Here is a 10,024-nt window from a genome sequence, read left to right on the forward strand (position 1 = left end):
CCTCCATAGATTCATGTCAAGTCCCAGATCGATAATCAAGCACGAGCAAACGAATAACTCTCGTTTATTAATAAGAAAATATTACTCAAAAAACTGATTACAACTTTCAAACCCTAACTTGATTTGACTTTTGATGAACCATAACTTGGTTGCATCAACTTTATAATTTATAATGTCTAACCATAACTCGGTTTATATAGACTACCCTAACTTAGCCAAAACATTACTAAATATAAAAAAACCTACTTGCAACCCATAAACTCATTAAATATTAATGAATCGCAGGGCCCAATAGGTCCAACCCGGTCACCTACGCGTGACAGGCCTATTAAGATGAAAATTATGTCCAACATCATGGAGTTTTTATCCATCTCTTTTGAAACTGTAATACAAAAACGTATATTATTGATGCTAATATTATATGTGATGTTTTTTTATGTCATTTATAAAGAAAAACTTATCATCTTTTATTAGAATTTACTATTCCATTATAAAATATTATTCTAACTTAAAAAATCACTAGATGCATCCATTTAATTTCAAATAATATATGTTTTTTTATTTAATCATTTAATTTCTATATCTTAATTGTATTTATTTTAAGCATCCTGTACATCACAAAGCATTCTTTGCATTGCACGAGTTCTAAAACTGTTATAGAATATAACTCAGGAAAATTTAAATAATCAAGGACAAAAGAATTGTATTCAGTATTCTAATATTTCATCATAAAATAAACAAAAGAAGAGAATGATTGTGATTCGTATGCATGAAAACACAAAAGAACAAAATCTCAAAATATCCATTAAAATAACAATCAAAAGATTAGAGGTTGGTTTATTTAAGTTTAATGTTTAAGGTTTTGTAGAGTCTCCGGATGAAAATGATAATCTATACTACTAAATAAATAAAAGTTTTCTTATGCTACGTGTCCTTTTTTTACCACATCCTTTCTCACCATTTCCCACCTGACACCACACACACCTTTTCCAAACTTGCTCTTATCATTTTCCAAAACCTATTATCATCTAATATTAACATTCATCTTTAGATAAACCCTAAATTATTCTTTCCCCTTTCCTAATTATTCAGGTTCCTCAAAGATCGATACTCAAAATTGACATGTCTTATCGATTCGACAATCCTTATCACTCTGTCTGAACATCATCGCCGCCGCCGCCGTTGTCGTCGTCATCATCTTCATCATCATCGCCATCATCATCATCCATGTATCATCGATCTGCGCACCGGAATTTTCTATTCAAATAGAAAACAAATTTCTTATATCTTGCTTCGGCGATTCTGCTACTTATATAATTTGATCTTAATTGTTTCTTTATTTTCATTTTGCATACTATTAGATGTCTATAGTTGCTGTTATGTTAGGGTTTTCCTTGATCCGGCAATCATACAGTTGTATAACTTATAAATTTGTGATTATGTTGCTCAAATAAAGGACTTAATTGTTTCATATGATACCTATTCAATGTTAGGGTTCATATTTCAATTTTGTATATAATTTTATAATTACAATGCCTGCATAACATATGAATCTGTTATTATTTTAATTTCCTAAAGGATTTCGTAATACTTATTCAATAAAATCTAAATCAATCTTTACATTCAGTAGTGCTTGAATTGTAACGCTTAAATTTTTATTACTTTTCTCTTCTCTATTTTTATTACATTTTATTTTAACCCATGTGTTTACAAATGTGTTTTGAAATTGTTACATGAAGAATGAATAATCTTCGTCTTATGTTCCTTTTATAAAATTAACATTTGAATTTGGTATTCGTGCTTTTATTTATTTATTTATGTTGTGTGTGTGTGGCAGCTGTATGCTCTATTTTCTTGTATGGAATATGAAGACAAATTTTTCATTAACTTAACTATGTTTTATGTTGTTTTGGTTTGGATTATTTCAGTATCTCGTCACCCGCAGAACTTCGCACAAGAAGCTTGCGCAAGTTGTTTGCCACAGTATGTATATTTTTGTATATTCTAATAATATTCATGTGGTTTACATCTCCTTTTTCCTTTGTACCGTTCTTATGCTCTTTTTCATTGACATATTCACAGGTCATTGGGTTTTGTATATCCCGCTCACACGCCAGATGGCACTCCATGTGGACTGCTTAACCATTTAACGGCCACATGTCGTAAGTCTTTAGAAAACAATTTGTAATATGTTTTTATTTTATATATTAAGTTGGTATTAAGAGGCTTACAAATTGGTTACATGTATCACTTTCTATTGTGATTCAGATAGAAAAATTTTAGATTTCTTGAAACTAATTATGGATGGTCAACCATGTATGCATTAAACCACATAATTGATATTCAAAAAAGGTTCATTATAAGTTTGGAATGTATTATTATAAACTGTATATTGTTCATTTAATTTAATCAAATGGATTCATTTTGATTTTATTTAAGTTTAACTAAGTAAGTTGTTTTAAATTAGTTTCTATTACCAAAAAAATCAAGAATGTATATTTGTAAACTTTTAAATTAAATGATTTCTTAAATTAAATTACGTAGGTAGTGCATTATTTGAAAATTTGTTAGAATTTTAAATTTCAACTTATTTTTGCCAACTTCATATTTTTTGGGCAATTTGTTTTAATTATGGAATTTATTTTAAATCTTTAATTTGTTAAATTGATTGATTTATGTTAAATCAAATTATTCTGTTACTAAAATACCATTAAACTTATTCAATTATTGTTAATTATATAATTTTAATTTTATAAATACCATAATGTGATGTCAAATATATATGGCTCGACTTCTCTGCCCCTTTTGGTAAACCCATTTTGTTGACCACCAACAATCTAAAATCTAATTAAGTTTTTTTTGTTTACCTACGTTGCTCTCATCGGTTCGTTGGTACATCTATTGTCTCGTCACTGGAAGATGAATTTCTTAATGAAATTGATTTCAACAAGATTCTTTTCAAATTTTAGAGAAGACAATTCCTAATTTCTGTATGTTTTGCAATGACGATTAACAAAAGCCAATGTGACACTATCAAGAGTCAAGATCAGAGACGAAGTCAAATTATTAATATTGGACACATATGGTAAACTTACAAATAGTACATCTAATGTTGTGTACAAAAAGATATATCGAGATTTGTGATTTATGTTTAACTTCGTCAAATTTGACTACAATGTATGTTTCTACCTTTTATATTTAATACAATTTTTTTTTGTGATATTCAAATGTTTTTAGGCTTATAAAATTAAATTTTTTAAACTCGTGTTGTACACGGGTACCTAACCTAGTGAAAAATAAAAAGACACAATTATCTTTTTCACTCAACATTGTGTTTTTTTCAAGGTGTTTTTTTTTAGAACGAGAAAAAAGGTGGAAACATTTTTGTGTTTTTACATTTTTCGTTTTTGTATAAACTTTGAGTTATGATTTTTTTATTAATTTTTCATGATTTTTAATGGGTTTTTTTGTGTCTACAAATCGTTCTCATCCTTGTAACATCCCGAAATTTCCAAAATAATATTAATTGTATTACTTAATAATATAGGGAAAGTTTACTCGGGTTATCGGGAAATAAATAAATAGAGTAGGAGTTGGTATGGGTCGGGCTAGTGTTGGGTAATGGATATGGGTTATGGACTTGGGTTATGAAAGAAGGAAGGAGAGTCCATGGGCTTAAGCCCATGATCCCTAAATATAAATACCATTAATCACCATTTAATCCTCATTCTCACATATTCCATACACCACCAAAACACACACAACACCATCTTATAACCCAAACCAAGATCCGAAGGCGAAAACCCGAGCTTGTTGGTGCTGGAACGTCGTGACGGACCAAAACAACATCAAGGCTTAACTGGGTTCGTAGTTCGACTCGTTCAAGGTACGTTTATAGTTAGAAATCGTTCGTATAGGTTCGGTTTGATTTGGGAAATCATAGATCTGTGTTAGTTTGTTATAAACGAACCTAAAACAACAAATATTACTGGAATTGATTAGCATTTGATAGGTTAATTGTTAACCTAAAAGAACCCGTAACCTATATGCCTAAATCGCACCCCTTAAACATCGATGTTAGGCCGATTTGATGGTTGGGGTTTGTAGGCGCTGGTCAGACGATTACGTGGATACCTAAATCGAGTTATTTGGTTAAGAAACGAAGATGATTAAGGACGAACAGTAGCTGCAGCCGACAACTTCGCCTGCAAGCTAAGTTCGCCTGATGAACTTCGCCTGCAAGCTAAGTTCGCCTGATGACAACTTCGCCTAAAAGCTAAGTTCGCCTGATGACAACTTCGCCTAAAAGCTAAGTTCGCCTGATGACAACTTCGCCTAAAAGCTAAGTTCGCATAAGGGTTAACTTCGCCTAAAGCTAAGTTCGCCTAAGGGTTAACTTCGCCTAAAGCTAAGTTCGCCTAAGGTTTAACTTCGCCTAAAGCTAAGTTCGCCTAAGGTTTAACTTCGCCTAAAGCTAAGTTCGCCTAAGGTTTAACTTCGCCTAAAGTCGAGTTCGATTAGAAAATAAATTATAAGCGATAAGTAAAAGTAAGCTAATACTAGGCCGCCAGATTAGATTAGGCGAGTATTGATACGTGTAACTTATACAGTCAGCCGAGCTCAGTTAAAGAAGGGATTTACAACTATCGGAGGAAGAGGCAGAGTTCAGGTGAGTTTCTAGCCCCATTTCCTTGTTATGTTTTCGGGGCTGTGTGCATACTCGATGTGAAGTGTGAATACACTTACCTTAAGTGGTAAGTGTATGCTATAGATGTTATACGAGGTAGCTATTATATAATACTTGTTGGTGCGTGAACGATCTTCGGATATTGCACGCATCGCCAAGGACAGTGATTGCCAAGTGGTTATTAGTGTGTATGTATGCTATGATGTGACTTGCTTATTATGTAAATGATATGAAGCATGTTGTAGATAAGTAGAGGTAGAGCGTGTTAGAAGTGGTAAGGGTGTAGTAAGAGTGATAGTGGCATGACGATAGTACGTGGTAAGCCTATACGTGACTACGTCATTAAAGTGGCAAAGTGGCAAAGTGGCATAACGTTAAACGTTATTAAAGTGGCAAAGTGGCATAACGTTATATATGTTATTAAAGTGGCAAAGTGGTAAGGTGGTAGGTGTAAATAAGAGGCTAAATGGTAAGGTAAGCAGGTTAGATAGTGGACTACGTGTCTTCGGATACGTATATGATGCATGTAGTGGTTGTATGATAAGTTGCTTGATTAACTAGAACTCACTCAGCATAGCTGACTTTTAGTATGCACGCAGGTGAGTAGGAGGAGGCATCTCGCTTGAGGAGACACGTAGCACTGAATAAGAGGCTGGCATCCGAAGACTCAAGATGTTTAAGTTTAACGTTTCGTTTATTTTGAAAGGCAAAATGATGTTTTAAGACAAGACGTGTTTTGATATGAAATGTTTTAAGAAAGTTTTTATATTCCGCGAAAGTTTTAATGAACTCTGATTTGTAAGAACTGTGTTTATGAGTAAATCCGACGCGAAAGTAGGGCTACCGGGTTCGGGGCCTTACAATCCTTATCTTTTCTGTCCCCCTTTGTAGAATAACTTGACCCCAAAGGCTAAAGGTTAATTTAAACAGTGTTGTAGAAACCGATAATCGTTAGTTATTGGGGTGGGGATTAGAAGCTAATCAGATCATACTATACTGTATAGTTTTTAGTTCATTTTTATATGTGATTTTTAGTTTTATATATGCATAAACACATTTTGTTCGGAAATTTATTGGAATCTCTCTGGAAACCGTCAATTTTGGCCACAACCTCGTCAGGAAAAGCTGAGTTTGATTGATCCTAATTTTGGCTGGATCTGACCATTGGCCGATTTGCCTAACATTAATCGATACGGTTAGGACTAGCGATTAATCGGGGATTAGTCAGGGCTTAGTCGGGATTTTACAACACTGAGTGTAAGGATTTAAAGTTGCATGTTGAGGTTCTATGATTTTACTTTGTAAGACTGATGGGTATGTGTCATTTCCATCCTTTGAAGAGTTTTACGTAGACAATCCCTCCTTCACCACTCCCCCCCCCCCCCGCACGCGCGTCCCCATTGATTACTCATGATGGGATGCGCATGACCAATGGTGGAGTTGAATAATAGAGGAAAAACTGTGTTGGCACTGAGGTGGCGTAGGCGTGACGAATGATAAAAAAAATAAGGAGAATGAACCATGACACAAAGCCTAACGAGTTTAGGGTCTAAGACAAATGTGTGTTAATTTTTTCTGTTAAGTTGAAGGGTATTTTAGTAATTTAATATCTAAAGGACTAATGATGTAAGTTACTAAGATTGTTTGATAGTTGAGGCTTGAGGGACCGATCAAATATTTTACAAGAATAGTATCACAGTTCACATCTTTGTATGTTCATGTAGGATAAGTTGACACATAATTATTTTAATTGCCATCTAATTTATAGCTAACTAGTTTTAGAGCCCGTATTACACACGGGATAATTCAAATTATAAAATTATAAGTAAAAAAACTAATTACATAGCGTATATAAAAAAAATGCATTACATCTATGCTTGTATCTTTATAATGTGTATATAAATTGATTTTATTTATATCACAAAATGATTTTTTTAAATGAACTTAATAAAAAAAATGCATGTGCAAAAACGTACCCGATAATGCTTCTTTCTATTGAAAAATTCATTCTCGGTGCCATATATGTATAATTGAAAGACTTTTAGTTATGAACCAATTTTGGAAATAAAGTTTCTTATACGATAGTAGTTCTACACACTCAGCCTAAATACAAAAGGAGTGTTACCTTTATTGATATATTTATCAATTTACCACTCATCAAAGGAAAGTAGAACATTAAATTGTAACAATGGATGTTCTTTAAAAGCTATGTTTTTCTGAGCTACACCATAAAAAAGATTTTGATAAGTTTCAGAGGGTTTCTCGGCTTTGTCATAATGACAACATAAAAATAACATGTTAACCCATTCAATTTTGTGAATATTCATTTGAGCATAGTTATGCATGGCATGCTTCCCATACAACGTTCTGATCACCATTGAAGGAAAAACTAATGTTGACATAAATATTTCAAATTTGATAAAAGCTAGAAGCATTGATAGGCATGAGGTTGGCACGTCGAAAGTGTTCGCAATCTTTTCTTATATTTTAATAGTTGAGGGAAAAATAGTCAATTTTCCAAATCTCGAACCTTTTGATTATTTCAAAAAATACCCGTAAAAATAAATTTGAAACCCGAATCATATTTAAATTTCTAACTTTCATACTTTTAACATTTTAAAGTCAACACTTTGAACCCATAACAAATTTGACGATAAATCTATTTTGCATTCTCAAACTTTTAAAAATACTTAAAATTTTCATTTTTGACCCGTTACAAATTTTAACCTAAATGCAGTTAACTTGTACCAAACAATCAATTTACCAATTTTTGACCCATAAAATCAAATTTAAGTTCCACAAAAAACCTGAAACAATTTTCATTTCAGAAACATGATTTGTTGTTGATTTTTGAAATTTACCAAGTATTTTGAAATATATAGTAAAATAATATATTAATATTTATATTTATAAAAATATATAGATATTATAGTGTAATATTTATATGAGTCATTATTGATTTATTACATATATTAGGTATATTAGTTTTGGAGAAAAAAAATTATGAGAATTAACCAAAACATAACAAGGTTCATATTTATTTTACTTTATTAGAATAGGTAGATAAATAAGTAACTGGTTGTGTCACATATGAAAATTCTATGAACCCAAGATATCTTTTCATATTTCTCTTATTTCACCACTTCGTATTTGTGTGATCTTTGACTTCAAATATATTAAATCATTAACCAAAATATCAAATATTTAATTACGAATATTTAGGAATTATAAAAAGATATTTTCAGGTACAATATTACAAACATTAAAGCATAATAAGATAATACAGGATAAGATATTTTGCGGTGTGTTACGTATAGAATTATGTAACGAAAAAGAACAGAAAGTGTTCACTTTCTAAAAAAAAGTGACATTCACAAGTCATGTGGAATTGTGGAGTCATTTTTATGACTAATAAGATGAATATAGATCTTAAAAGACTTGTGCAAAACAACAAAACATGCCACCATACATAGTTTACCACACCTATGCAATGGACCCTTACATGTTTGTCGCAAGACAATGTAGTTTTTGGCCACTAATTTATGATCCACATTCATACCCTTTTTCCCATTTTCAATATTAAAATATCCAACAAATTAGTATATATACAAGAAATCTTGATTTTTGATGGTATGATCAAGAAACTATAAGTACAAAGAATCTTGATTTTTAAGGGTAAAATCAAGAATAATGTTGGAAGGAAAAGCATATGTGAAAGATACAGATATGCAATTGAAGATGCAAGTTCATGCAATGGATTCTGCATCACAAGCTCTTGATATATATGATGTTGTTGATTGTACCTCTATTGCTGCATACATCAGAAGGTATCTTTTATGCTTAAAGACTCTTTTTTAGGATATTCGACTTTAATAATTCGAACTTTGTCCGACTGACTGGCGTTAAGCCAAATTTATTATTGTTAAAAAATAGTTCAGTTCATTTAGTTTTGTTAAAAAAAAGTGGTTCGGTTCGTTAGTTTTTGTTAGAAAAAAGTGGTTCGGTCTGTTGATTTTCTTAAAAAAAAGTGATTCGGTTCGATTATTTTTGTTACAAAAAAGTGGTTCGGTTCATTTCTTTTGGTTAGAAAATTTTAATTTTAATTTTAAAATATTTTTTCACCACATAAGCAGTCCAAGTCACTAATTTTGCTACATCATCGTACACATCATCAAACACTAACGGAATCTAACCTCGTTGGCGGCCAATAGGTCGAAACTTGGGATTGTTGTGGTGTATTTTTAAAGTTTGACTTAGCACTGGTTAATGAGAAAGCCTGGATTATTAAAATCCGATAACCTTCTTTTTTACTATTTTCATTTGTTATTTATGCTTAATATTTTTGATTAATTTGTGGGTTTTTGCTGAATTTGTAGGAATTTGATAGGGTTTATGGTGGTGGATGGCAATGTGTTGTGGGCTTAAATTTTAGTAGCTTTTTCACTCACTCAAAAGGGTCTTTTATTTATTTCTCATTGGAAACACTCAATTTCCTCATCTTTAAAGGTGCTGCTTAATAGTTAATGGTGCTTATTGATTTCTTTAATAAAAAACTAGTTTTTTTTTTATAGATTTTGAATTGATTGTTCAAATCATTGGAGAATCTTACATTTGTACTATGTTTGATTTACTTAGTAGAAACCAATCTTTGTGCATCGAATCATTGTGCTGTATCTATACATAAAGTTAAGGTGTATTGGTTTTATTAATTTCAACAATTATTTTTTTATCTTTGTCGGTTCTAACTAACGAATTGGCTGATAGCGATCTCACATTTTATCATATTTGTTCCTAACGGTCCTCGACTAATAAAATTCTAACGCCGTTGGCTGCAGGTCGCCGTAAAAACATTTTTGGCCGGAAAACTAACATTTTTTTTCCGAAAAACTCAACATTTTCGTCCCAAACATCTTTGTAACATTGGAACGTACCTTTAGGAACCTTTTTCAAGTAAAAAGCCAAATTATTGAGGTCGCCAGAACCCCAGAACCATCGTCAGAATCGGTTGGTGGTGCTCAAGTGGTGGTGGTGGTTGTATTCAGGTTGAGTTTTCTGGCAAGAAATATAACTTTTCCGGCCAAACGCGTTTTTCAAGCGTCCAGTGACCTACAAGTAACGGCGTTAGAATTCTATTAGTCATGGACCGTTGGAAACCAATACGTTAAAATATGAACCAAAGCTAGAATGATGATATATTTTGTAAATATTTCTAGATTTAGATTGTGATATACAAAGCTTACAAAACAAAACACAAGTCACTAGAATGTATCTACTAGAAATTAGTAACATATTTTTTTTTTCATTTTATTAGCTACAAAACATGATCATGCATAATCT

Source organism: Bidens hawaiensis, unplaced genomic scaffold, assembly GCF_021521415.1.
Source record: "Bidens hawaiensis isolate Kalapana, Puna unplaced genomic scaffold, B.hawaiensis_p1.1 tig00027761_1, whole genome shotgun sequence".
Lineage (NCBI taxonomy): Eukaryota > Viridiplantae > Streptophyta > Magnoliopsida > Asterales > Asteraceae > Bidens > Bidens hawaiensis.